The sequence below is a fragment of the Triturus cristatus genome, chromosome 10, assembly GCF_964204655.1.
Source record: "Triturus cristatus chromosome 10, aTriCri1.1, whole genome shotgun sequence".
NCBI classification, from domain to species: domain Eukaryota; kingdom Metazoa; phylum Chordata; class Amphibia; order Caudata; family Salamandridae; genus Triturus; species Triturus cristatus.
In genome coordinates this window covers 908,465,812-908,491,516 of record NC_140593.1, presented here as the reverse complement: position 1 = coordinate 908,491,516, position 25,705 = coordinate 908,465,812, and the positions used below count along the sequence as shown (strand labels likewise).

General features: G+C 40.8%; 1 long non-coding RNA gene across 1 annotated transcript in view; it reads right to left on the bottom strand.

Annotated features, from left to right (window-relative positions):
• Positions 1–25,705, bottom strand: part of LOC146796235 (uncharacterized) — a 113,604-nt gene that overhangs the window by 7,579 nt on the left and 80,320 nt on the right. The window contains exon 3 of the long non-coding RNA XR_014969587.1: positions 18,245–18,344. This is a non-coding gene — a long non-coding RNA (uncharacterized LOC146796235). The remainder of the gene's footprint in view (positions 1–18,244; positions 18,345–25,705) is intronic.

Here is a 25,705-nt window from a genome sequence, read left to right as displayed (position 1 = left end):
TCTCTATCCATGCCGTTCATCTATTGCCACCATTGTGTTTTTGGCAGTATCTAATACAGTTGGTAGTTTTAAGAATGCAGCAAAATTAGTGGACAGTTGTGGTCTCTCAAGTGCTTCTTGTGGAACTCGATCAGGCAGAGCTTTTCTAGGGCCTTGTGAAGTTTTTACTTCAGGGTCAGCCTTAATGACTTGTGGACTTTGGATCTTGCCTTGACTCTCCATCGGAACTCTTTATTTAACGACGGTCTAGGGAGTTGTTCTGAGCCTCTACCTGGCAACTTTAGTGGTGGGCCGCTACGTTTGGGGACAACTCCACTAGCACAACCCAAACCCCTCTTTCTGGGTCGGCTCTGTAGCACATTGTGGTACGATGATTCATGAATGGTTTAGGTAAGTAGATAAACCTTGCAGTCCATGAAAGAAGATAATGTTATGATATTTGTGCTTAAAATGTTTCTTTGCAAACACCTGGTTAAACTCAGTTTCATAACACATGAATTTCAGTTTTATCTGCACTGAACTATTGCTGTATGCTGCTTTCGTAACCTGGTTGCCTGCCTTTAGCCCACATTTTACACCGGCTGGTGTTGATCTGAGACTCCGCCAGAGCCGATTTCACACTTTGACTGTGGCACACATGGCATGCACAAGCAGGTTGATGGACCACAGTAAACTATCTGGAAGAGCACTTTCAATGTACGGGCTTGCATCCCCTATCTTGTCACCATTTGTAGCATCCTGCCAGGTACTCGCAAATAACCATGTCACTCACGGAGTGTAATTTTACACATCTTTATTCTGCTGCGTGTAAGTCAGAACTCAACATTCTAATCCTGCCTTCAACTTCTCTCCAACGGTTATGTCACAGGCCTACGGTTTACAGTGGGAACCAATAGAGTTCAGCATTCTTTTATTTACAAGACACTACAATAAAGACCTGAAAGGCCATAACAAAATAAAATCCAGGCCTCTCTTAGCTTAACTGCACTACTTAGAAAATTACCTACACCCACGCAAGTTTTAAAATCATTAAGCATCAGGAGGTGTGGCGTAGAAGACCTCACTTATATGAATTCTAAAACTTTTTATAAAGGTATTAAAAATCTTTTCCTTGGCCAGGTTTAATGCAGACAAAGCAATACAAAAGGGGCAATGGTCTGGGCCGATGTTTTATTGCACTCAGAAGCGGGTTAGAGAATTATCAGCAGACTAGGCCTTGGGAAAGCTGATTCATTGTACAAAGATTAAGCCTCAAGCTTGTCCATAGCATGCAGTGCTAAGCGTCTGTCACCCATGTGATTTAATATGATTTATACATTTGAAAAGCACAAGCCAATACTTGGAGGCATCTTGGAGCTGAATGACAGGGTTAATGAGCAGGTTGCAGATGCTTTTGGCTAAAAGCCAGAAAAATAAGTCTTACGGTGCAAGCTGGAATCCTATTGGCTGAAGCCAGGTTTTTAAAGTTTTTCACAACAAGAGCAGGGATTGAGCTGTTTTCAGTCCTAAAGGGAGCAAGTTTTAGTTCTGGGCAGTGTAAATAACAACATTTCTGCTTCTTCAGGAGTAAAGCTTGTTGGAGTGAACAGCCACATTATTAAATAATCAACTCTAAATAGCACAAAGGCTATAATGACTGCTTTCCAAAGAACACATTTCCTGATGTGAGTCTTTCGTCAATTAAAACACCAAGATTTTTCAATTTTTTTTACTCAGATCGGAGGAGAACCAAGTTCATCTGGCCACCAAGTAGGGGACCAGCAAGAGGTGATGTTACCAAATAGGATGACTTCAGTTTTTGACAAATTTAATTTAAGCCAATTGTCCATCTATTGGCTCACAGTACTCATACAGTTACAAAATAGGATGTCATATCTGGGCCTTTGCTAGAGAGAGAAATCGTGATCTGGGTGTCATCAGCATATGACACCAATGACAACCCAAAAGATTTTACTAGAGATGTGACGTACAGGTTGAAAAGAGTTAGTCTTAAAGACGAGCCTTGTGGAACCCCACATGGTAAAGAAAAAGGTTCAGATGTAAAATCTTTTAGGGAAGCAGATTGAAAATGGTCAGGAATGAGCGCAATAGTGAGAACGCAACACCCTCAATCCCTAAGCCCCCAACAGGTGAATCCAGAGATTATGATTGACCGTGTCGAACCCTGCAGATAGGTCAGGTAGGACAAGGGCAGCATTACCGCCTTTGTCCATGGATGCCTTGATTACCTCTGTTGCCACTATTAATGCTGACTCAGTACAATGGCCTTTGTGAAACCTAAATTGCTTGTCATCCCGCAAATGTTTGTTATCCAAAAAGGATCCCAGTTGCGAATTCATTAGCTTTTCAACAAGCTTGGCTGGGCAAGGCAGCCTCGATATAGGTCGATGTCAAATATGGTTCAGTTATAAGTAGAGTTTTAATCAAGCAGTGGACATGAGCAGCAGGTTTCCACAATTTGTTACCTTCCCTTAAAGCAGCAACACAAATGGAGAAATTGTTTTTAAAACACTCGTAATCTGCTTTAGTTATCATTTCGCAGTATGAAATAAATAAATCTGGACCACCCAATGTAGTAAGTTGTGATTTTATATATTTGAGCTATGAGATTGCTCTTACGTTGTTTTGAATTTGGAATAGTATTTTTTTTAGTTTATTATCCAACACTTTCCCTGAGTTTAGTTGGTTTTGGAGTTGGAATAATAATTTTTTATGGTTAATTATCCAGCACTTTCCCTGAGTTCAGTTTTAATTGTTAACGTTTTTATTTGCAAACACATGTATTTATCTTTGTTGCTCACAACTAAATTGCTTTTATTTTGTTTTGTTATACAATTTTTGAAAATATTGAAAAACATGGTTCACAAATGCTTGTGTTATTCAGAATACATTATAAAGTATAATATATTTTTAACATATATTTTTAATGTACATTTGAAAAATTAAAAATATATTTTTGAATAAATATTTTTTCAATAGTTTTGAAAAATGGTACCTTTTTTTTAAGTATAGGCACGTAATAGTAAAGTAAATATATTTTTAGTTTTCTCATTATAAACTTATTGATTTTAATTATTTATCATTTTGTATGTAAAAAAAGTAAACATTTTAGTTAATTTGTTTTTACAAGTTTAATCCCTTTTATATAATTTTATTTTTGTTGAAACATTATATATATTTTACAAAGTTATAGTTTGTACATTTTCTTTTAATTGTTTAGTTTATTAAATTATATTATTTAAAAAATATATCTTCCTAAGCTGTTGAGCAGGTAAAGGCCTTTCCAAGAAAGAGGAGGGGACCATAGACCGATTTGGAATTGCTCTGCTTACAGCTTTATCGTGAGGGTTAATGCCTTGAGATCTTGAGTCAGAATGAGCAGCAGAAGCCACTTCACCTGCAGTACTAGCCATAGAATTAGAGATAGGTACAGGTGGAATTACAGCTGAAGGAATTTTATTTACCAAGGTATCTTCAATACTGTTTAACCTTGGCACCACTAGGTCTAGTTTTCCCAGAAAAGGTTGAATAAGGGCTGTCAGCTGGTCCTTGAGAAATAAGCTTAATGGCTCAAGAAGCTGCTGAATTGGGGGTTGCATGGAGGGGTTATTTTCAAGCACAGTTGGAATCCCACAGGGTTGAACCCCTCTATTTCCCACAGGTACCTTTGGGGCATTTAACTTATTGGGACCTCTACCTTTCCGTTTCTTACAAGGTGGTTCTCTGGACTTGGGGTCGGTAACTTTCTGTTTTGCCCTTGTTGTTACCATAACAGGGCTAGGGGGACTACCTACAATTGACTGGGTATCGGTAATACCTGACCTAGGAGATAAACAAGCTAGGTCCACCGTGGGACAATTAACAGACCCAGTATTCGTAATAGTAACCAGCGCATCCACAAGCTGAGGAGCTGGCAGCACCGTAAATGGGTCTAGAGATAATCTTCTCTCCACTGCTTGAATCTTATTATTGATTACCGACTCTGCCCTTGTCAGGTAGTCATCCAGAGTCCCCACCAGTCTTCCTTCGGCTGTCCTCTTACTCATGATGCCTATTGGTTTAGCACTAGTGCACTTATGTTATGACTGGGCTACCCCAACTCCCAGTAAGACAAATATAGCCTCACTAAGTCACCAAATCTCTACGAATGAACTGACAACAACCTGCACACAAATGACAAACCCCAAAACCAAGAGGGAGAGCCCAGCCCGGTCACCATCGGCCACTGACGGGCAAGGACGGGCCCGCCCTTGGCCCGGGCTTCGTCCGGGCGCTGCCCGCGCGCGTCCCGCGCAGCGGGACTACTGGAAGCCTTAAATGGGTCCCGGGCGCTGCCTGATGACATTTGCGGCGAGCGCCGGGCGCTGTGAGCTCTGGGGGATGTAGTCTTCCCAGGGCCGTTCCCCTCACAGCGGCGATGTCAGAGATAAGGTGAGCAAGGGTGAAAGTCAAGAATGCCCCCAACGCTGGCCGTTCCCCTCACGGCAGGCTCAAGGACCAAACGAATTAGCAGCAAGGGTGTGAGCACGTCCCACGCAGCGGGACTACTGGAAGCCTTAAATGGGTCCCGGGCACTGCCTGATGACGTTTGCGGCGAGCGCCGGGTGCTGTGAGCTCTGGGGGATGTAGTCTTCCCAGGGCCGTTCCCCTCACGGCGGCGATGTCAGAAATAAGGTGAGCAAGGGTGAAAGTCAAGAATGCCCCCAACGCTGGCCGTTCCCCTCACGGCAGGCTCAAGGACCAAACGAATTAGCAGCAAGGGTGTGAGCACGTAATATATATATATATTAAATAATGTAAACAAAATTTCGCAAATATATGTTTGTATCGTATATTGTGTTTAATTAAACATTGTTATATTGCTTGCACATTTACAATAGTGTTATTGTAATTTGAAGGTGAGTATATCAAAGACATATACATTTTAATACATATTAAATATTATATTTTTTGTTTTTGGATATTATAATATTTAATATATTTTACAATTGTACATTTTTTGTACATTTTTAAAAAGAATTTACAAAAAAATATTAATATAATTTTTTAGATTTTTTTATTATTTCTTCATTGTTGTCTATGGAAAGTAAGTCTTTGTTTCATTATGTAGCCATTTCTTTTTCCATTTCTTCACTTTTCTCTCTCTCTGTTTCATTTTTAGGTCATTTTGGAAGTAAGAACCTTGTGGTTGGGAGCTGTGTTTCGTTGGTTAAGGTACGTTTGATTTAATTTACTTTAAAGGTAGTTTTGGGGTAGGGGCGAGGTAGTAGTAGTGTAGTTCGAATTGTCAGGGCGTTAAATGTTCATTTTCTGTGTAGTTAGGTGTTGTTTTGGTAGTTTAGTGTTTGATGTGTTTGACGTACTGTTGAAGAGTAGTAAAGTGTGTTAAAGTGTTAGATATGTGTTGTTTAATTGTGTTATGTTGTTTTTAATGTTGAAATAAATGTGTGAGGGTTTAAATATGTTATTGTTGGAGGGTGTTTTTTTTGCAGGTTTCTCGTTTCGTGGACGGATGTTGCTGAAGACGCATTTCTTTTAAAAAAAAAAGGGAAATGTATTTTGTTTCTTTTTATACATTTCTTTTTATTCTTCGGGTTTGTTGGATTTTTTTTAAATTTTCAGGAATTTGAGGGTTTCGATATTGAGAGGATTACGCCGCTGGAGCCTTTTTTCTACAGTACTATTTTTGCATTTTTTTCGGGGGCTTTCTTTCTGAATGAATTCGTGTTTCAATTTGTCCGCTATGGATTTGTTAATTTTTGAGGACCATTTACTGCGACATAACTGTAAGAATATTTTTATTATTAAGGGTGCGAAAGGTTTTTAGTTACATTTGGTTTGTTTGTTTCTTTTTTCTTTTAATAATTTTATTATTTCATATATTTATATCTAGGTTTTTAATTTCTAAATGACATAATTATAATTAATAATTTAAAAAAGAGTAGTATTATGTTGTTTAAGTGTTTTGTCATTTTCAAATGTTTTATGATGTTTAGCATTGTTTTTGTTTATAGTATAGATTTAGCTATCATGTCAAGGTATTATAGCACTTTGGTGTTTGGAAATACTCAAGTTTTGTGTTGTAGGTATTCATACATTGTTTTTGTTTGTTTACTGAGTTTAGGGCCTATTTTAGTTAGGGGTTACTTTAGCCTTAGCTCTTTATAGCTCTGTTTTCTTTTGTGGCTTCTATTAGTTTGTGTAAGATTGGTTGTGCTTTTCCTATTGTGGCTCGGGTGGCATTATGCCATCCTCCCACTGCGTTATTAGTTATAGCTTTTTGAGCTAGTGTGCTATCATAGACGTTGCACCAGGGGATTTGGAACTTTGGTTGCCTTCAGTGCCCTGACCTATGTAGCCTTCCCACCCAGGTGTCTTCGAAGTTGTCAAGGAAGGATGTTAGTTTTGCTTTGCTGGCTTAGTAGAAAGGACTTTCAAGAAGTATACTATAGTGGTTGGCTACTTCTGTTGTTGGTACATAGGCCAGGGCTATATATGTTTTGATTTGGTAAGCAAAGTTGCTATTTGTGGCGTAAGCTATACTTAGAGTAGATTTTTGGAGGTGTCTCCAGATGCTTTGGTTGAAGTGATAATAGCAACCTTGTATTGCAGTGTCTGGGTATATTTTTAAAATTGACTGAATTATTCATTGTTCAAAGTCAAATATTATTTTTGTGGGAAGTAGTTGTCGGTGTGTTGTTTTGTTACTGTAAGGCGTTCTACGTATGTGGTATTTTGCTTGTTGGGGAGTAGTGCGTCTATGAAGGGGATGTTAGTGTCTTCATATTCGCCGTGGATAGTATAGAGTTGGTAAAATGGCTTGGGACAAACTTTGAATGTACCATCCATCATCCATGTTTTGCAGTTTTTTATCTTTTGAATGTTGTTGTTGGTGGCAAAGATAATAATTTGTTTTTTATGACTGTTATTGTCATGAAAAATGAATTTCTCATCTTCACGTGTGACAGTTTATTCTTGTAATATTTTGATTTCTGCAAATGTGGTGTTGGAGCAGTAGCTCTTCTAGTTCTTACTATTAGACATATGATAGATGGCAGTTGTCCTGTCACATGTTCAGGAACCCTAGTGAGTACTTTTTTAAATATTTGGGTATTGGTCGGTTGGGAGCTTGTGCTTGCTTCTCTGATGTTTTCTAAAGCATTTCTGACCTCGATTTTGTGACATTGGGGGGATGGTTGTGTTCCCTTACATTAATAACATTTGTTTCGACTGTTGTGGCTCTCCCATAGTAGGAATTTGAGTAGTATTTTTTTACATTTCCAATGGGTTTTATTTACTGTTATTTTCTCTTGCGTGTAAGTATAGCCCATGTAGCACAGAAGTAGTTTTCCCTTATGTGATATGATGAATTTTGCTCCTTCTTCGATTTTTTTGTATGTCTGTGAATATATATATATATATATATATCATATATTTATTAATTATAAATTATTGAAGAGTAAACATGTTTTTACAATTATTATATTTGAAAATATACTTACATTTGTCTTGCTTTGATTTTATCGTTTTTTTTTTTTAATGTCCGTGGCTTGTTAACTGGTTTCTTTTTTTATGTTGGTTTAAAAGGAAAATGCTATTTTGTAAAATTGTTACATTAAGGGGCCGATTCCGATCTGGGTCGGAAGGGCACCGAACGCGATCGGGCGGGAAAAACTACGCGCCGTACGTGTGTTTTCCGCCCGACTTGTACAGCGAGTAAGTACGATGCGAGCTACATGAAATTCACCGACCGACTCGTTTCCGGGTCTGAACCTATCGTATGTCTCGGTCGGAAGCTAACCGTGGCGTGCAAGGGATGCGATTCATGACTGAGCCAGTATGATGCACGCGTCAGACAGCCTGTGCGAGACGGAGTGTCCGGCTCGCAATTCGTCCGGGTGGTTGCCTTTGCGGGTCCGCATCGAACCCCCTGTCACCCGCAGCCCTACGACTTGGACACAGGGGGAGACCCATGGGTCTCCCCAACACAGGCATGTATGGTGCGGATGGCACCGACACGTACTCACTGTAGGGGCCGCACTTGTCCACGACATACCCATTCAGTCAATGGGAGCCCATGTACGCGTCGTACGACCGGCTCCCATTGACTTCTATGGGAGTCCGACCGAGCCTAGTCCGACAGCATACGGCTGCATCGTACTCGCTCGGTCGGACTGCAGGACTTCGGCTCGGTCGGAAAACACTCCCGATCCGGCTCGGTCGGAGTGCTTTCCCGGATCGGAATCGGCCCCTTAGTTTGATTATTTTGTTTATTTAGTCTCTATTTTTATTTAGTTTTATAAAAAAATACTTACTATTTTTAGTTGTTGAAGTTTATTTAGTCGATGTTATTGTTTTGTTGAAGTCTGCAGAAGCTGTTAAGAGAGAAGTATTTGTTAGTTATATTTTGCTTCTCATTTTATAAATTTTCTTTTTATTAGTTATCTATATGTGTTGATTAAGTCATATACTTACTTTGTTTTATATTTTTTGTTAATGTTGATTTTGCACATGTAATGGAAGTAAATCATGGTTTTGAATTTCCTAGGTGGAGTTTTAGTGAAGTATAATCTGTGACATATAAAGGAAAACATTTTATAGTTTTAGTTAATTTTTTTATATTTTTTAAGTTACGTTTATTTATTTAGTTAAAGAGTTTTGTTCTTACCTTTGATGAGAGTTTTTCTGAATAGTTTATTGTGTAGTTCTTGTTCTGTTTTCTGTCTTGCAAAGTTTTGTGCTACTTGAGTGTTTGTTCCTATTCGTTTTTGTTGGTGCAGTTTAAATTTATTTGTCGAGATACGTTTTTTGCATTTTTGGGCAGCTATAATTAAATATGTTTAATATTAATTTTATTTATTTAATGTTTTTATTTTATTTATTAGTGTACTTAAATTGTATGTGTAAATAAATATTATATATTTTTATTTCATTTTTATTTATATATACATGTTTGTTTATTTTTGATAGTTGGGATTTTTTTATGTTGTATTGTTTGTTTATTATTTTTTGGGCTGTTTCAGTGTATCTGTTTGTTTTTTAGTTTTATTGGTTTTGGAATTTTTTTAAATGTTTAGCATATGTTATTTTACTATATTATTGAAAATAGTTTATTTTTATTTTGATATGTTATTTTTGGGTATTGTTTATATGAATTTCTTTGATGTTTGTTCTGTCAATATTATTTATATCAAGCTTTTTGTGTATTGGGTGACGATTTTTCTGTATACAATATTATTGACTCAATATTTTTGTAGATCGATGTTATAGGAGTCAATGTTGTACCAGTGGTCCGCATTGATCCATTGGAGCTAGATGTTTGGTGGCAGGGGTGAACAGAAACAATTTCTTACTTGAATACTTTAACAGTAATACCGGTGGATTGTAATTGCTTCAACCATACAATAGAACCCTATAGTCAGTTAGAAAATAGGATAGAGGTGAGGACATTAATATGCATTCTATTATTGTTTCAAAGCCTCTGCCAACATAGGTAGGATGTCCCGAAGAGCTTGGTATAACCAGATTCAAAGATTGAATTAAAAAGTTGAGTTTTTTTCCTCTGAGTTTTATTTAGCGTGAACTTGACGCAAATGTATCAGGTATCAGAGCGCTTAACAAGCGCACCAGTTGTGTTTCATAAGGACACATTCATTTTTGTTAGGTACGGGGAGATTAGGTGATTTGCCCAGAATCACAGGATGATGAGTGTCATTGCCGAGACTTGAACCCGGTTGCCCAGATTTGAGATCGAGCGCCCTAGCTGTTAGGCTCCATCCTCTCCCCCAATGGGAAATCTTGGAAGATCTGACAAACGTTTTGACAGGAATGGATATTTAAATTACCCATAATAACTATTGTGCAAGAAGAGTGGAGCTTGAGCCGGAGGCTAAAGAAAAGGTCTTCTATTCCTCTAAAACCATACCTATAGAGGCAATTCCATCAGAGTGGAAGGATTGGCCATTAGAATTATAGTTGTTTAAATTCAACAAATTTGTTTTATTAGGGAAAGTGAAGAAGACCACCACTAAATTTGAAGAATTTGTCTCTAAATCTTCAATCAGACAGTTCAGGGTCAATGATATTAAGCTAGACCCCTGCCCCCACCTCAGCTTGCCCAGAAGAAGATGGAATAGCTGGGCGAAAGAAATAAACAAAACCATCTAAAAAGTGTATATTTCTAACTGACCAGGTTGCAATAAGGCTAAATGAAATCTAATCAATACAGATCATTGTCCTGCTCCTAAAACCCTGCTATATTCCATGACAAAAAACTAAGCTGATCAGTGACATCAGTCCCTATAGAGGGTTGATCAACTCCTCTCCTTTCAGATCCATAACTACATTGCGATCAATAGGAGTTAGTCAATCCCCCTTCACAAGTGTATTGAGAGTATCAAATCTATTCGAGAGGGGGAGGGAGGTACCAGATTCCCTAATAGGCCTAAGATGTACCTTACAATGACTTTGGTTCGACAGGGTTGAAGTAAGCCTAGGAACTCTCAGACTATGAACAGTGCCCGGACTATAGAAAAACCTCAATGGCTGTAGCCGAAATTCATAGGTGAATCTTCCTGGCCCTCAAAAGAGGCAAGGATTCTGCCTTCAGCCCAACTATTACTAAAATGAACCACTATGCAATCGCCATAAAAAGGTTTGGTGTTGCGCCCCACCCATCCTACCCTACATACCATGTTAATTTGAGTGCGAGTGCTTACTTCGCCCCAGCCCTTGTAGTTAGCCAATGTGTTACTTTATTTTTTGACTTGTAGAAAATTTTCACTGACATTTGGGTTAAGCGGGGGTACATTCACCAAAACAACCACAAAAGGTGTACCTTTGGGTGGAAGAACTAATTGATCAGTGTTGGAGAAGTGTGCACCAGTGTCCCCACATGAAAAAAAATTGCTGTTTGAATCTTACTTAGCGTATGTGGGGAAGGTATATGCCCAAACAAGCCTGGATTAGAGGAACAAGTGGAGATTACTTTACACTTGTTTACTACCTGTAAATATACAGGAGGAGCAGTCTTTACTACACAAATAACACCATGTCCTGAGAAATTGTGATCGGTGACATCTCTGCATAATAGAAAGGTAGGAATGAAAGATGAATGACTATTCCCTGTGGCACAATTACCCTGTGATGTTCCATTAGAGTTACCTGAACTGGGAAGTCAGTTGGACTGTACTGTTTGACAAACTGGATAATTACAAGTCCGACATGACAAAAATGTGTCTATTAAGGTATGATTTGTTTCTAACAAAGCAAAAACAGCATCTCATGCAATATTAAGTTCATTCCTCAAACTACTAAAAATGGTTTTAATATTGTCAAGACACAAAGCATTAGGTACCAGATCAGTAAAAGGCAGTTTCCTTTCTTTGTCTAGGCTATTTAGAGGAATATGATGATTAATACAGATTAAGAGGGTCAAACCGGTGGGTTGATCAGGTGTAGGAGCTTCCAATTGCAACTGGGCTGTTGGTAGAGGCTATCTGTGTGACATGTGAAGTATCAGCGTTCATGGCCCTTGCCGCCTCTACTTTTTGTAAGTTGGTGGGGAGGAGTTTGTTGCACTAGAATGAACATCATTTGGACTCTCTTTGTAAAATTGAGTTATCCTGGACTTTAAGGCCTTGAAAGCCTGCACAACATGCAGGTTTCTCCCTTTATTGAGGATATCCTCCAACTCCACTATTAAGTAGTCAAAAGCCTGAAGAGTGCAGTTTTCAGCTGCATCTCTCTTATGTTCCTTCCCAGCACCTGGAGGATGGTCGGCTGCCTTTCTTTTGTCCATAATAAAATTCAGTAGCACATCAGTATATAGTGGAATCTAATTATTTACAGTCTAAATTGGAACCAAGGGATTTTTTATTTTATTTTTTAAGAAAGAAAACAGAGGGGCACTCCAGAAATCGAACAGTACGGCTAAGATAACAGGCTTACCAGCAATGTCCAGGCATCATCCAGGCACAGGATCAAGAGGTGTGCCTTGCCTGCTGCTTCCTGCTGCTGATAAACATAAATGGGCCACCCTTGGCCAGCACAGTGTCCTGCGCAGAAAGGGTTGAAGTAGGGATATATGCCCAAAGGAGGTATGGCTCCTCCTCCCCTCCTGGCAGCTGGTGGTCACCGCGGGGCTTGCAGTCCCCTCCAAGGCAGCAGCACACCCTACGCAGCGGGAATAGAAGTAGCTCTATATACGTGAAGGGGGTGTGGCTCCTCCTCTCCTGTAAGCTGGTGGTGCATCTTGGGGCTTGCAGTCCTTTACAAGGCAGCAGTGTGCTATAATATGATTTAGAACTTCAGTCAAAAACATGAGCGGTCGTCTTGGACTGTAAGAATATACAATCATTATTCCCTCTTGAACTGGCAGCATGGTGGCCAAGAAACATTCTGTGGACATTATGGGAACATCTGACGTACCACAAATTATGTTCAAAATCGATGGTTATTTGTTTGTATAACTACTTTCTAAACATTTATTTACTACATGTCAATGAAAATGTGATTTAAAGAAGAATGTTTTACGAAAAGTATCTTTTCTTAAAATGAGGGAATTGCTTAATTTCAGTGCTAAAAAACAAATTCAATATGGCCCAGTCCTGCTCATTTCAGTGAGGCATAAGCAAAACATTGGTATGTTTAATATTTCACTTCAAGAAATTACTTTAAATGCAATAAGCATCTCAACCTTTTTTCACTTTCTTTTAAAAATCATTTTAGTAATTATATTAGGTGTTTTATGAACATTGGTTTGGGAAATGTATTGTGCTTATTGCTCAACTCTAATGTTGTTTTGATTTTGCTGTCCATGTGTCACATGCACTTTTTGCTGAGATAGTCCTTTCTGTTCCTGCCAAGATATCAAAAGTAAGCTGTCTCAGAGAAGTCTGGAGATCAGCTCTCACTCACATCAAGAATGTGGCCTCTCTCGCTTTGGTTTCCAAAACATGTATCTTCTTTTCCTTAAAATTATGGTAATCGTTTCCAAAATCCCATTAGGTTTGAAGATCTTGATAACTTTAAACATTCTATTCTCTAGAGAAAAATACATATTTATTTGCACATCAATATTTTCAAAAGTGATATTATTCAAAAACATGTACATTTTTCGTAAAAAATATACTTGTTTTAAAAAATAACTTGTTCTAAAATGGCAATAATTTGAAAATGTGGAAGTTTCTAAAATAGCATTCTTATTTCTTACTTTTCAATGTTAGCAAAAGTAAACCTCCTACATAATATGATATATATTTAGCTCAATGTTAACCCTTTAGGCAATGAGGGGTGCATAAAAATTACATGCATTTATAATCAAGACACTATTCTTGATAGCAGAGTGTCTGATTGCTAGCAAATTAAGTAAGGAAAAGTAGGAAATAAATAGGGAATCTTTCCAGTATATAATTTCAAACTAAATATAATGTTTAACTCACACTGAAATATAACATGTCATATTGGTCTTTACTTGTTCCCCACGTTAATTAACCTTCTTATTCACTCTTGTTTATAAGATGATTCTTTCCTTGGTTTTTAGATTACTTCTTTCGGCAAGCGATTCTTCATAAAGCTCATTGTAGCAGTATTCCTGGAGTGTCATGCATTGTACTTATAGAAAGGACTTTATGAATTTAAAGTTATCTTCTGCAAGCACGTAGACTCCAAAATTTAGATTAGCAAAACCCTCAATTGTAATACATTCCAATTTGCACCTAATCATGCTATTAACTACTTGCCCTCAGTTGTGCTAGTAATGGACTTACGCATGAATGATATCATTCCTAAAATATGTAGGAAGTGAGTTTGATTGGTTTTAGCAATTAAATTCTGGTAGCGATTTTTGCTGGGAGATAGTAATATAATGTTTTGAATTATGTAGTCCAAATTTTGGAGTTATGTTATTTGTAAAAAACGTTTTCTCAGTGTACGTTTTCACATGGATCCAGATTTCTGTACAGTTTTCCGTTTTCCATAAATTAACTATATTTTGTTACACTCTCTTGTACCTCGTTGTTACAGTGAAGGCTTTTCTTGAAATTTCATATTTCAACATATGGTAAAGGAAATTAATGTGTAAATAATTTGCTAATATATCTAGCCCATTTATTATATTTTCTCCATTGAGGATAAAATACCATGAGGTGTTTAGATTTATGGACTTACGGTGTGGGCCCAAAATATTGAGTACTGAATACTGCACTTTCCTAATATCAAAGCCAAAATATTGAGGCGAAAAACATCGACAGGTAAGTATGTACAGATTTTCTACATCTAACTCCACATCTATGTACCAAAAAATAAAGATTTATTAAAGTCAGAAAATGTAGTTTAAATTATGAGGGGTAGCTCATAAAATAATCTAATAATTTAAAGTATGTCCTACTAGCCAAAAGTAGCATTCCTCTTCAAGTAGAAATTCACATTGATATCATTGTGTCAATTACTGAAAACGTCCCAGGAAATAGGGTCAAATTCACTGTCTACATTTACGAAGTACAAGCTGGATAAAGGAAAACTGTTTAAAGCTCAATGGAGATAAGCGAGAGGTGATCCTCTTTGGCAAGTCCACCTCAGTTAGTACGAGATATGATGGCAAAAAGAATGAGGCAAACTGCCTGTACCTACAAAGTCAGCCAGGAACTTAGGGCCCATTCTGGACAACAAGCTCTTCATGAGTGAGCAGATTGCCTCCATCTCTTCTGCTTGTTTTGGCACCCTCAGAATGCTTTGCAAAATATTCAGGTGGCTCCCCATCAGCACCCATTTGACCATTACCCAAGCCCTAATCACCGGCCAGCTTGCTTACGGCAATGCGCTCAATGAAGGCATTCCTGAGTACCTCGTAAGGAGCGTTTACATTGTACAGTGAGCTGCCACCTGCCTGGTTTGCAACCTCCCTGCTTGCAACTCGATGGCTCCTCACCTCAAGGCCCTGAATTGCCTATATTCATAAACGTGTCACCTTTAAGTTGCTTGTCACATGCAAGAAGCACTTTATGAAACTTGCCCTCTGAGTAGCAGGCTCACCATATACAGATTGACTAAAGCTCACTGCTCCAGTACACTTAATCTTTCAGTTATTCCATGCATCTGCCACATGTATATAGGAGGATATTCCTTCTCTTACCTCATGGTTTAAACCTGGAACCTCCTCCCCCACTCTCCATCCTTCCAACAATTTCTTATCTTTAAAAAATCATGAAGAACTGGCTTCTCTAAAATGGCCACAGCCGTTTCTTTCTATTTCCAGTTTCTCTCCTCAGAGGTCTAGTGCACCTGGATACCCCTCCTGAGGTGAATTAAGCACCTTTTAAATCCTTGCAGCATAACATAACATTTATTTTCAGTCATAAAATTGTATATCTGCTAGAAATATAGGATGTAGAGGGGAGACAATATTACCCCATTCTACGCCGGAGAATATGTGCTCTGGTTTTCTACTTGGAACTCCTACACGTTATCCCTTGAAATCTGCAACTTCTAAACTGCCACTGCATTCTATTAACTGAATTAAAAAAGTGCAGGTTTTGTGCTTACTATATGCATTTAACTGACACAAATAAAGCACACATTTACTTAAGAGTTCCCTCTGAAGATGATATCCTTAGGCTTTCCCACATCCTGAGTACCCTCCACTTCTGCATACATCAATATGACTTACTACTGAACCCCAAAATGATTTTAGTTCTCCTCTTCATCTCAACTCCCCTGATCTTGCAGACATGTTATGGCAATTCTCCTTGCAGCTATTAATGTAACCCCTGACTCTCACCCAAACCTTGAGTCCTTGATACCTGAAGTCCTTGGGGTTCATCCTCAATTACAACTTGCTTTTTCATAAGCCTGTAAATCAGACAGCTAACAGTGTTTGGTGTCAGTTTAAATTCCAAAAAGGTGTCAACATCTCTGCTACAGACATTCGAATGACCAACCAAGTTCTGGTTCTCTCTCAAATAAACTGAAACAACATCATCCTGACAGGTCTATCCAATACTCACCTATCTATTTTTCCTTTGGAAGTCAAATGCATCCTCAATTTTTTTTCTGTTCTTACCCCTGGCGGTGCAGCAGGTATGTGTTAACCTTTTCCTTGCTCACCAGTAACAGATCCAGTTGGCATCCACACTTGTGCAGGCAGATGCAGCCTCGAAAGCAGTAGCAGACCGGATTGTGCCATCAGGCACAGATACTTGAGGTGGGTCCAGCCAGGGACCCGTTGGAAATGACTGAGGAACCCTCTGCAGCGTCAGTTGCTTGTGACTTGCCCTCAGATAGCCATCCCTTTCTGAATGCCCCTCAGTATTTGAGAAATGCTGGTCCTCTCTTGTCCTGGACTGTTTGAAATGCTGCAGGGCCAGACAGACAGGCTGAAGCTGATGCCCTGTTAACACTGGAAAACTGTTCGACAGGCAGATACCTGCCCCAATCACACCAAATTCATTGAGTACTCTAAAAGGCGCTCTCTTTCTGGGTCCTGAAGGGCTTAAATCTGGAATAAAGCTGGGTGGTTTGGGTCCCACTTTTATACTCATTTCTAGACAGGGGATGTGGATCTACTGTTTGAAGATTCAGAACTGTTTTAGGGTGGTTCTCTTTTCAAGTATCCATCTCAGACTGTTCTCCAGGCAAAGCCACTGTGCAAGATTGATGCTTCTTAGGGTACGTAGCACAGGGGCTGTCTCAAGACTGGAGTACCTACAACACATGGAAGTGTAAGGTTTCTGCCGCTGGGTGTTCTCTTCATCTCTGAAGTGGCAATCAGGAATGGAAAAAATGTATGACTGATTTAGAAATTTCCTCACCTAGCAAAATAAAAAATTAAGTCCCACCCCAATCCCTACTGTCAACCAAATGTCAATGCGCAGGAAGAACCTGTCTACAGACTATGGGTAACAAATTTCCTGATGGAATTTCTAAAGGTAGCCTTCACTCCATCCTCCACACTTCAGTATTCAGATCTGTACTGCAAGTCAAAGAAGTGCAGACAATACACTTCCTCTGTCACAGGTAGCAGTCCTCATCCTCCAGCTTGTGTCATGCCAAGACAGGGACAAAATGGATCCCACTAGCTTCAATACTCAGGCTTGCTCACACAAAGAGCCACACAACTGCATATGTCATATACACTTGCAAACCACACACACTCCCTTGACATACATACTTGATGCCAAAACAAGGCTCTGGGCATACACATGATAGTGGAACTTTAGACAAGAAGTGTGTGTAGGCCACACTCTAGGTAACACAGATAATAGGGTCTGGCCACATTATCAGCTTCAATAAATAGAGCATGCTGCAGCCATCACTTTGTGTGCTGTGCCCAGGACAGGGACAGTAGTCCTCTTTTCTTTATAAGTGCACACTTTTCACCCCTCAAAGTGACAGGTTCAGCACCTTAGATAGTCCTATGTCTCTGTGCACATGCTTGTATTTGTGCAATACTAGAGCCAAAGTGAAAGTCAGATACACATGCATTTGGGCATAGGTCAGTGGAAGATGCCTGAATACCATGCTTGGGTGATTCCTATCCCAACAGCTGGGGAACAGGGTGTGTATGGAAAAATACAGACAGCATGGCTCCAGGCACACTCACAATGTCTGCACATGTGACCCCCAGCTTCAACTCAGAAGAAGGGGGAGGGGCTCTCATGAATGTTGCAAGCCCCCTCAATTTCCCTCCTAAATGTTTCCCTAGGGGTTTACGAGGTTTGCGAAATAATGGCAACTTGTAGGTGGAGGACATATGGTACGTCAGCTCAGCGCCACCCCCCACACACCAATGCGACCCCATCATCCCTTTTATCTTAATATGTAGTACCTGTAACATGACCTTGCTTATCTTTGTGTCCACTGTAGCTAGGAGTGTGAATTCAGGAATACAGCATGGGCCTTGCAGCACTTTCTGCAGACCGAACAGTCAGTAGGGTTTCTTGCACAGGTTGCATCAGTGTCATATACTTTTCCCTATACTACGGGCCACGGATCGTATTTAAATGAATTTTCTGCTATTCCCACATCCGTTTAATTATCAGATGTGCACCTACTGTTTCCAGTTTTGGTTGTCTGATAGTTCTTTATGGAGAGGCACAATATGTCCATAATCATTCCTTGATTTAGAAACATCTTATTATAATTATGCAGCAAGACGCATTGCGTATTACAGTTATTACTGGAGCAAACATGATAAATATTTAAACAGCAAGTGAAAGGATGAATTAGAGATATTGCTGAGACTTACCAGAACATAGTTTCATCACACAGCATATTAAATAACCAAACGATGCCGAAGATGAATCTTTGGGTTTGAATTTCTGATTTCCAGATGTCTGAGAGGGTGGCTGTGAACAGAGTGTAAGACGTTAGAACCAAGCAATGTTGATCCGTTTTCGGATTTATAATGATTTTTTCAAAACTGCACTAACATATAACACCAACGCAGCAAGAGCAGCAGCAGTGCAAGCACCCCTAATACAAGAAACTGCTGGGGGGAGGCAGGAGGGTGACAGCTGAAGCTGTTATTGGCTCCCTCACACTCAGAGAGCAGGCCAGTGCTTGATTGGTGCTTGTGGCTGAAGCTGGGGCCCACCGGCACTCATTTTTGTGGACCAGCACTTATTTTCCCACAGCAGACTTTGGTCCAGAGCAAGAGAGAGAAAAACCAAAAGGGGTAAAGAAACAGAATGAGAAGGACGAAAAACTGTGACAAAGGGAGAAAGCCGAAACCTGTAAGAGTGAGATGAAGGAGCAGGAAGAGTCTGGTGGTGGATTAGAGAGGCATGAGGTGGAATTAAGACTAGGCACCTCTACAAAACATACACAAAAGAGTGGCAGGATAGGCAGCAGTGGCAGTGCACACACAGATAGAATAGGTATGGCATGTGCAGGAGTTGTGCATGCTTCACTTACAAATGAAAGAGCAAAGACAAGTCTTCACACATATACAAAACATACAACATGGCTAAAGCGCAGGGATGTCTTACGAACACTGTTGTGGGGACGGTCCCCAACCTCCTCTCATTGACAAAGACCATATAGAACACATGTAGGAGCATTTCACACTTTCTCCATGTACTGCTCATATTTCAGATGAGATTACCCTGAACACTCCTAAAGACTGTAAATGCTGAATTATTTATTGCTTTGAATATGAGTTGTTATTGAATTACTTTGTGCTTTTGGGTGTTGTTATTTCTTGGTATATTCATTGTGAGGTTATAAATATAGCATTTATGTGCAAGGCATGGATTGCATGGCCTTTGTGCAAATTATGGATTACATACATAGCCATCATTTGTGCATTTCAGTGGTGTTTCTGTTTAATTCACACCTATAATTACACTTTAACTGTGGCTTTTTAACTTAATTTTGTTTTTAAGTCGCTGGTTACATAGCATACATTAGGTACTATCTGGATGGTGGCCATGAAGATATCAAAGGCATTTTACTAGTTACCTGGCCACTGTTTAAAACGCATTTGGCTAAGTCATTCAAATAGTAAGGAAACTTAACTATTTACCCAGCCGCTGATTAAATAGCAGATAATATGTAAGATTTGGCTTGTAGTTGCGCAAATAACAGAGCAACTTCACTATCTATCGGGTTGCTGGCTAAATAAAACATATTATGCACTGTTTAGCTCATGGCAATGCAAACAGCAAATCAACCTCAGTGTCTAACTCGCTAAAAAGTAGAGATTATGCATTGTTTGGCTGCCTGTCGTGTACATAGAATGAAACTTGACTATTTACCATGCCTCTGGGTAAATAGCAGACATTAGGTACTAGTTGGATGTCAGCCATGCAAATAGGAAAGATGCTTTACTATTTATCTGCCCCCTGGCTAAAAAGAAGACTATTTACTCTTTGGCCCTTGGCCATCTAATAGTAGAGATTGTGCACTGTTTGGTCAGCAGACATGCAGATTACAAAGAAACTTCACTATTCACCCACCTGCCGGCTAAATAGCAGTCTATAGGTACTATTTGAATGACAGCATGCAAATAGCAAAGAAACTTTACTATTTGCCTGACTGCTGACTAAAAAGCAGATATGCTTTCTTTGACCACAGGCCAGGCAAATAGTTTCTTTGTTATTTGCATAGCCGACATTAAAATAGTACCAAAAGACTGCTATTTAGCCAGCAGGTGGGTGAATAGTGAAGTTTCTTTTAATTTGTAGTTGAATAGCAGAAAATATATATGATCTGGCCAGCTGCTGTGCAAATAGTAAAGAAACTTCAGCATTTACTTGGCTGCTGGCCAGTAGTACAGATTATGCACTGTTTGGCCAAAGACCATGCAAGAAGCAAACAAACCACTATTTATCCAACTGCTGGCTAAATACATATGTTAGAAATTTGGTTACTGATTGGCTGGGGTGTGAGCCCTGGTCAAGTAGCAACCACAATCCTAGTCTGGGTAAGGCACAGCCATACCCCAAATTAACCTGTTAGCTTGGCACAGAGCAGTCAGGCTTAACTTAGAGGCAATGTGTGAAGTATTTGTGCAACACTTCAAACAGTAACACAGTGAAAACCCCATAGAAAAAGATGCCACGCCAGGTTAGAACAATAGAGAAAAATGTAATAGATAAAACAAGACCCAAACAACAAAAATCCAATTAGGAGAACCGGAGTTATGAATTTTTAAAGAATAAACTGTAAAATGGCACCTAAAAGCATAAAGCATGATGGATCACAGGTTGGATACAGATTAGTCCTGTTGAAGGCTTACCATCTCATGTTTTGTGCCAAGAGCAGGATAAGCATCGCGGGCTTGGGCTTTGCACTGGCGGTCGACATGGGCAATTAAATGTTGCTGTGTGAAGATACAAACTTGCCATGACTAGTGCTGATTTTCCATGCAAGCGACCCTGTTCCGGTGCAAACGGACCCCCTCGTGTTTGCAAAGAGTCCAAAAGCTTGAATTTAAGAGCTCGAAAGCCACACCAAGGGGTCCCAACCTGAGAGGAGCCACTCGGCGGTCCGGAATTCACTGAAAACTGGTCCAGGAGCTGTTGGGAAGTCTGTTATGTCCCGGAGGTTCAGATCAGGAGGCCGGCATACTAGCCCTTTGTGCTTATCTGGGCTCCTGGGTTCAAACTGGAGTTGCAGGTCCAGTTCATCTTCCCCAGGCGAGAGGGCAGCAAGCAGCAGGTGTGCCCCGCAAGGCAGTGGCTCTTTCAGAGTAAAAGTCCAGCAGAGTGGCAGTCCTTTCAGCAGCACAGCAGTCCTTCTTCCTGGTGGCGTATCCAAAGGTCCAGAAGTGTACTGAAGTGGTGGAGTCTGAGGTCCTTCTTGTATACAAGGTTGTGCCTTTTAAGTGGGGGAGCAGCTTCTAGGGGCATACATTTGTAGTGCACAGATGTCTTGCCTCCCCATCCCTGGCTCCAGGATAGCTGAAGTGACAATACAGGGTCATTAGACCCTTTGTGTGGAGACAGGACACAGCCTATACAGGTGTAATTGAGACTGGGCTCAGCTCCTCACTCTCATCTGGCCAGTGATGACCCATGCATTCACAGCTAAGCTCCCATTGTGGGTGGCTGTCTAAAAGGAATACACAATACACAAAGCCCAACTGCTAACCACCCCCAGTCAATGGACCAGAGATAGGCTGCAGTCACCAAAAGGCTAAGAAAAGAAAATGTCAACTTTCTAAATTGTCATTTTCAGAATTCTAGTTTAAAATCCGACTTCACCATCAGTTGGGATTTTTAATTTTGATCCCAGAGGCACAAAACTTGTAAGGGCTATCTCTTCGCATTTGGAAAATGCAATTATAAATTGTAATTAGGTAACTCTAATATTATCCTTTGAGAGAGATATGCCTTGCTGTAGTGGGAAACAATTTTAAGAGTTTTTCACTACAGGACATGTAAAACTTAAAAGTATATGTTCTACTTTATAAATGTACTGCACCCTGCCCTTGGGGCTGTCTAGGGTGTACCTTAGGGGTGACATATATATTAAAAAAGGAATGTATGGGCCTAGCAAAAGGCTTATTTTGCCAGGTTGAACATGCAGGTTAAAACTGCACACACAGGCTCTGCAATGGCAGGCCTGAGACACATTTAAAGTGCTGCTTAAGTGGGTGGCCCAATCAGACTTGAAGGTCCACTGGTAGCATTTAATTTAAGGCTTACATGCCTTGGGCACATGTAGTGCACTTTACTGGAGATTTATAAGTTAATTAAATATGGCAATTGAATATAAGCCAATGTTACTATGTTTTAGGGGTAGAGCACAAGCACTTCAGCAGAGGTTAGCAGTGGTAAAGTAGCATAATTGCAGCAAGAAAACAAAATAAGTGTAACAGGAGGTCTAAAGGCAAATAGTCAGGGGGTAACTACACCAAGGATGCCAGGTCTAAAAACCTGCAATTATGCACAATTTATCTGATGGCACGGTAAATAATAAAGAAATGTAATTATTTACTTGCCACTGGATCAAAAGCAGAGATTATGCATTATTTGGCCAGTGGTTATTCAAACATCACTATTCACCAAGCTGCTGGAAAACTAGCAGAGATGGTGCATGATTTGGCCACTGTCTGTGCAATTAACAAAAAGCTTCACAATTTACTTTTGGGTTTGCTCGCTTTTCCCTTGGCCTTCACTCTTTCCTCCAAAGTCTGTCAACATTCCCTCAAGTCTGTCTCCTTTGCAACTCAGACTTCCCACTTTCCTGCTGTTTGACCATTTCCCTCTCCAATTCTGTTAACTTCATTTTCCATTGAGCCTATTTGGTTTACCATAGTTTTTCACTTTCTTCTCAACCTGCCTGTTCTTTCCCCAGTCTGTCCACTTTATCCTGAGTTTGTTTGTTCTCCCCAGTCTGTCTGCTTTCCCTCAAACTGCTTGCTTAACCCCAGTATGCACTTTTGGTCCCCAAATTAGCCTGTTTTCATCCCAGTCGGCAGAATCATCCCTGGATTCTATCACTTTGTCTTCAGCCTGCCTGCTCAACTTGAGTCTGCCTAGTGACCCTCACGTCCCTGAAGTCTGGTTGTTTTACCTTCAACTTGCCTGCTTTTTCACCTCTGTACCTAATGTCCCCATTTTATTTATTGTCCTCTGAAGTTTGTATGCTTCCCCTACGTCTTTCTGCTTTCCCCCAGGTTGCCTGAGGTCTCATGAGGTGGCTCACTTTCACCCACCTTGATCTCCAAGTGGATTTGGCGGATTACCCCTCAGGCAGACTATTTTACCTCTATCCTCAGCCCCTTTTCTCCTTATACAGCCTTCTTTGCTGCATGTCTGCAAGCTTTCCCCCAAGGTTGTGAGTTCTTATCCAAGTTGACCTGATTTGCCCTCTACCTACTTGCTTTCCTACCCCCAAGAACACCTGCTGTCCACAGAGATTGACAGTTCTCCTCAGAGTCAGCTGGTCTCCCCCTCCCCCAGTTTGACCAGCTTCCTATTGGTCAGCCATTGTGTTCCCAGTAGGCTCACTTTCCACCCAGTTTGCTTATTCTCTATCTATTCAGACTCTGGCCACTTTTCCCTCAGCCTGTCCACTGCCCCCCGAGGCCCATTCTCCGCTTGAATTTGTTAGCTTTTCCATTCTCATACTCTTCCCCTAGTCTGTCCTCTCTTCCATAGGCTCTTCACTGGTCTGTAAGTTTCCACCTGTCTCTCTGCTCATAGCCCAGCCTGCCCACCCCCAATTTAGTTTGTCCACTTCCTAATTTGGATTCTCTGCTCTCAAGCCTCTTCCTGACTCTCCCCCCAGCCTGTCCTCTCTCCCTTATCTATCAACTGACTCCGGTCTGTCTGCACTCTCTCCTGTCTGTTCACTATTCCTGACAGCCCTTCACTGTCCACATTTATCTGCTCCGCTGTCCCTCACCACTATCTAAAGCTGTCTTTCTGCTCTCTTCAAATGGCTCCATCCTCCCCCTCCAACCTATTCACTCTCCCAGTCCCTTTGGTCTGCCTGGTCTGTCTGCTTTCACTCAGAGTGTGTGGGCTCCCCCTCCCAGACTATCCTGTGTGGCTTCAGTTGCATGCTCTCCCATGTCTCTCCTCATTGTCTTATAGTCTCTGTCTGATCACCTCCAGTACATCTGCTTTCCAACAAACTATCAGCTCTCTTTGCCCACTTTTCTTTCCTCTTTCATTTTCTGCCCTTTCCAGTCTGTCTAGTCTCTCTACCAGTCTGGCGTATGTCACTGCTTCAATCTGATCACCCCAGTTTGCTCTACCTACCAGATTCACTGCAGTCCCGTCTCTCTGCAGTCTCTCTTAGACTATGTGCTCCCCCTGCCAGTTTATGCACTCCCCCATGAGCCTTCCACTCTCTCGTCCGTCTTATTTCCCTTCCAGTCTCTCTACTCTTCAAGCCAGTCTCTCCGCTCTCTCAAAAATACCTCTGTTCTCACCCCAATCGCTCTGTTGTCTACCAATCTCTCTCTTCCCCCATTCTGTCCGCTTTCACCCAGAGTCTTCCCATTACCTCTACAAAACTGCCCTTTCCAGCTTCAACACACTGCTCTCCCTCCCATCTATCCTCACTCTGCTCCTCTTATTCTAGTACATTCCTTAGATTATTTGCTCTCACTGCCATTCACTGCACTGTCCACCAGTCTCTCCACTCTGCACAGTTTCTCAAGTCTTACCACCAGTCTCTCCCTTCTCACCTCAACCTGTCTGTTCTCACCACCAGTCTCTCCACTCTTCATTCTCTGCATTTCTCGAATTTGTTTTGCTCCGCCCAAACTGCCCGCTCTCTCTCAGTCTGTCTGCTCAGCCCCAACTTGCCTCATCTTTCCTAGCCTTCCCTCTTTTGCCCCTTGTATCTCTACTCTGGCTTCAAGTATGAACACTCCCTTAAATCTCTCTCTACTCTCCCAGACTGTCCTCTCACTCTCCCACACTATCTATTCTCCCCTCATCTTGCTACTTTGCCTGAAAATGTCAACACTTCTGTAGTCTCTCAAGTTTCCCTTCCAGTATTTCTCCCTCCTCATCTCTCATCTCTCTGCTCTCCCTCAAATGCCCTTCTCTAGCATCAGACTACCTGTTCTGCTGCTCAGTCTCTTCGCTCTCTATGCCCTCTCCACTGCCTTTCCAAATTTGACTAGGTCCCTCTCAATGTGTCCACTCTTTTTTCTAGTCTATTCACTCTCATTTCCAGTCCCTCCTCTCCCTGCCAGGCTCTCTGGTCTCCCTGTCCTCCGCTCTCACTTACGTTTTGCCAGCTTTCACCCACAGTCTGCCTGCTTTCCACATAGCCTGCTATCTCCCACCATCACTTCCATGCTCTACCCCCATGCTTTGTGCCCTTTTCTACACTTTGTCCATCCCCCAAATGATCCATTCTCCCTGTCACACTGCTATCCTCACTAATCTCTCTGCTCTCCCACCAGTGTCTCTGCTCTCCATCCAGACTCCCTACACTCTCTCAGCTCTTCCTTTCAGTCTCTTCACTCTCCACAATCCCAGTTCCTTCAATCTCCAAAGTCTGTCCTTTCTCTCTCCCAGCCTGTCCTCTCTCCCCTAGCTTGCCTTCTGCCACCTCAGCTTGTGCACGCTTTCCCTAGTCTTTCCACTCTCTTTTCCATTTTGTCTGCTCTCCTCTAGTATCTTGTCTTCTATTCCCAGTCTTTCCACTGTGCTCGACGGTCTCTCAGCTTACTATCTATGCTCACCCAGACTATCCCCTCTGTCCTATTTGCTTCACTCTTCCCATATCTCAGCTC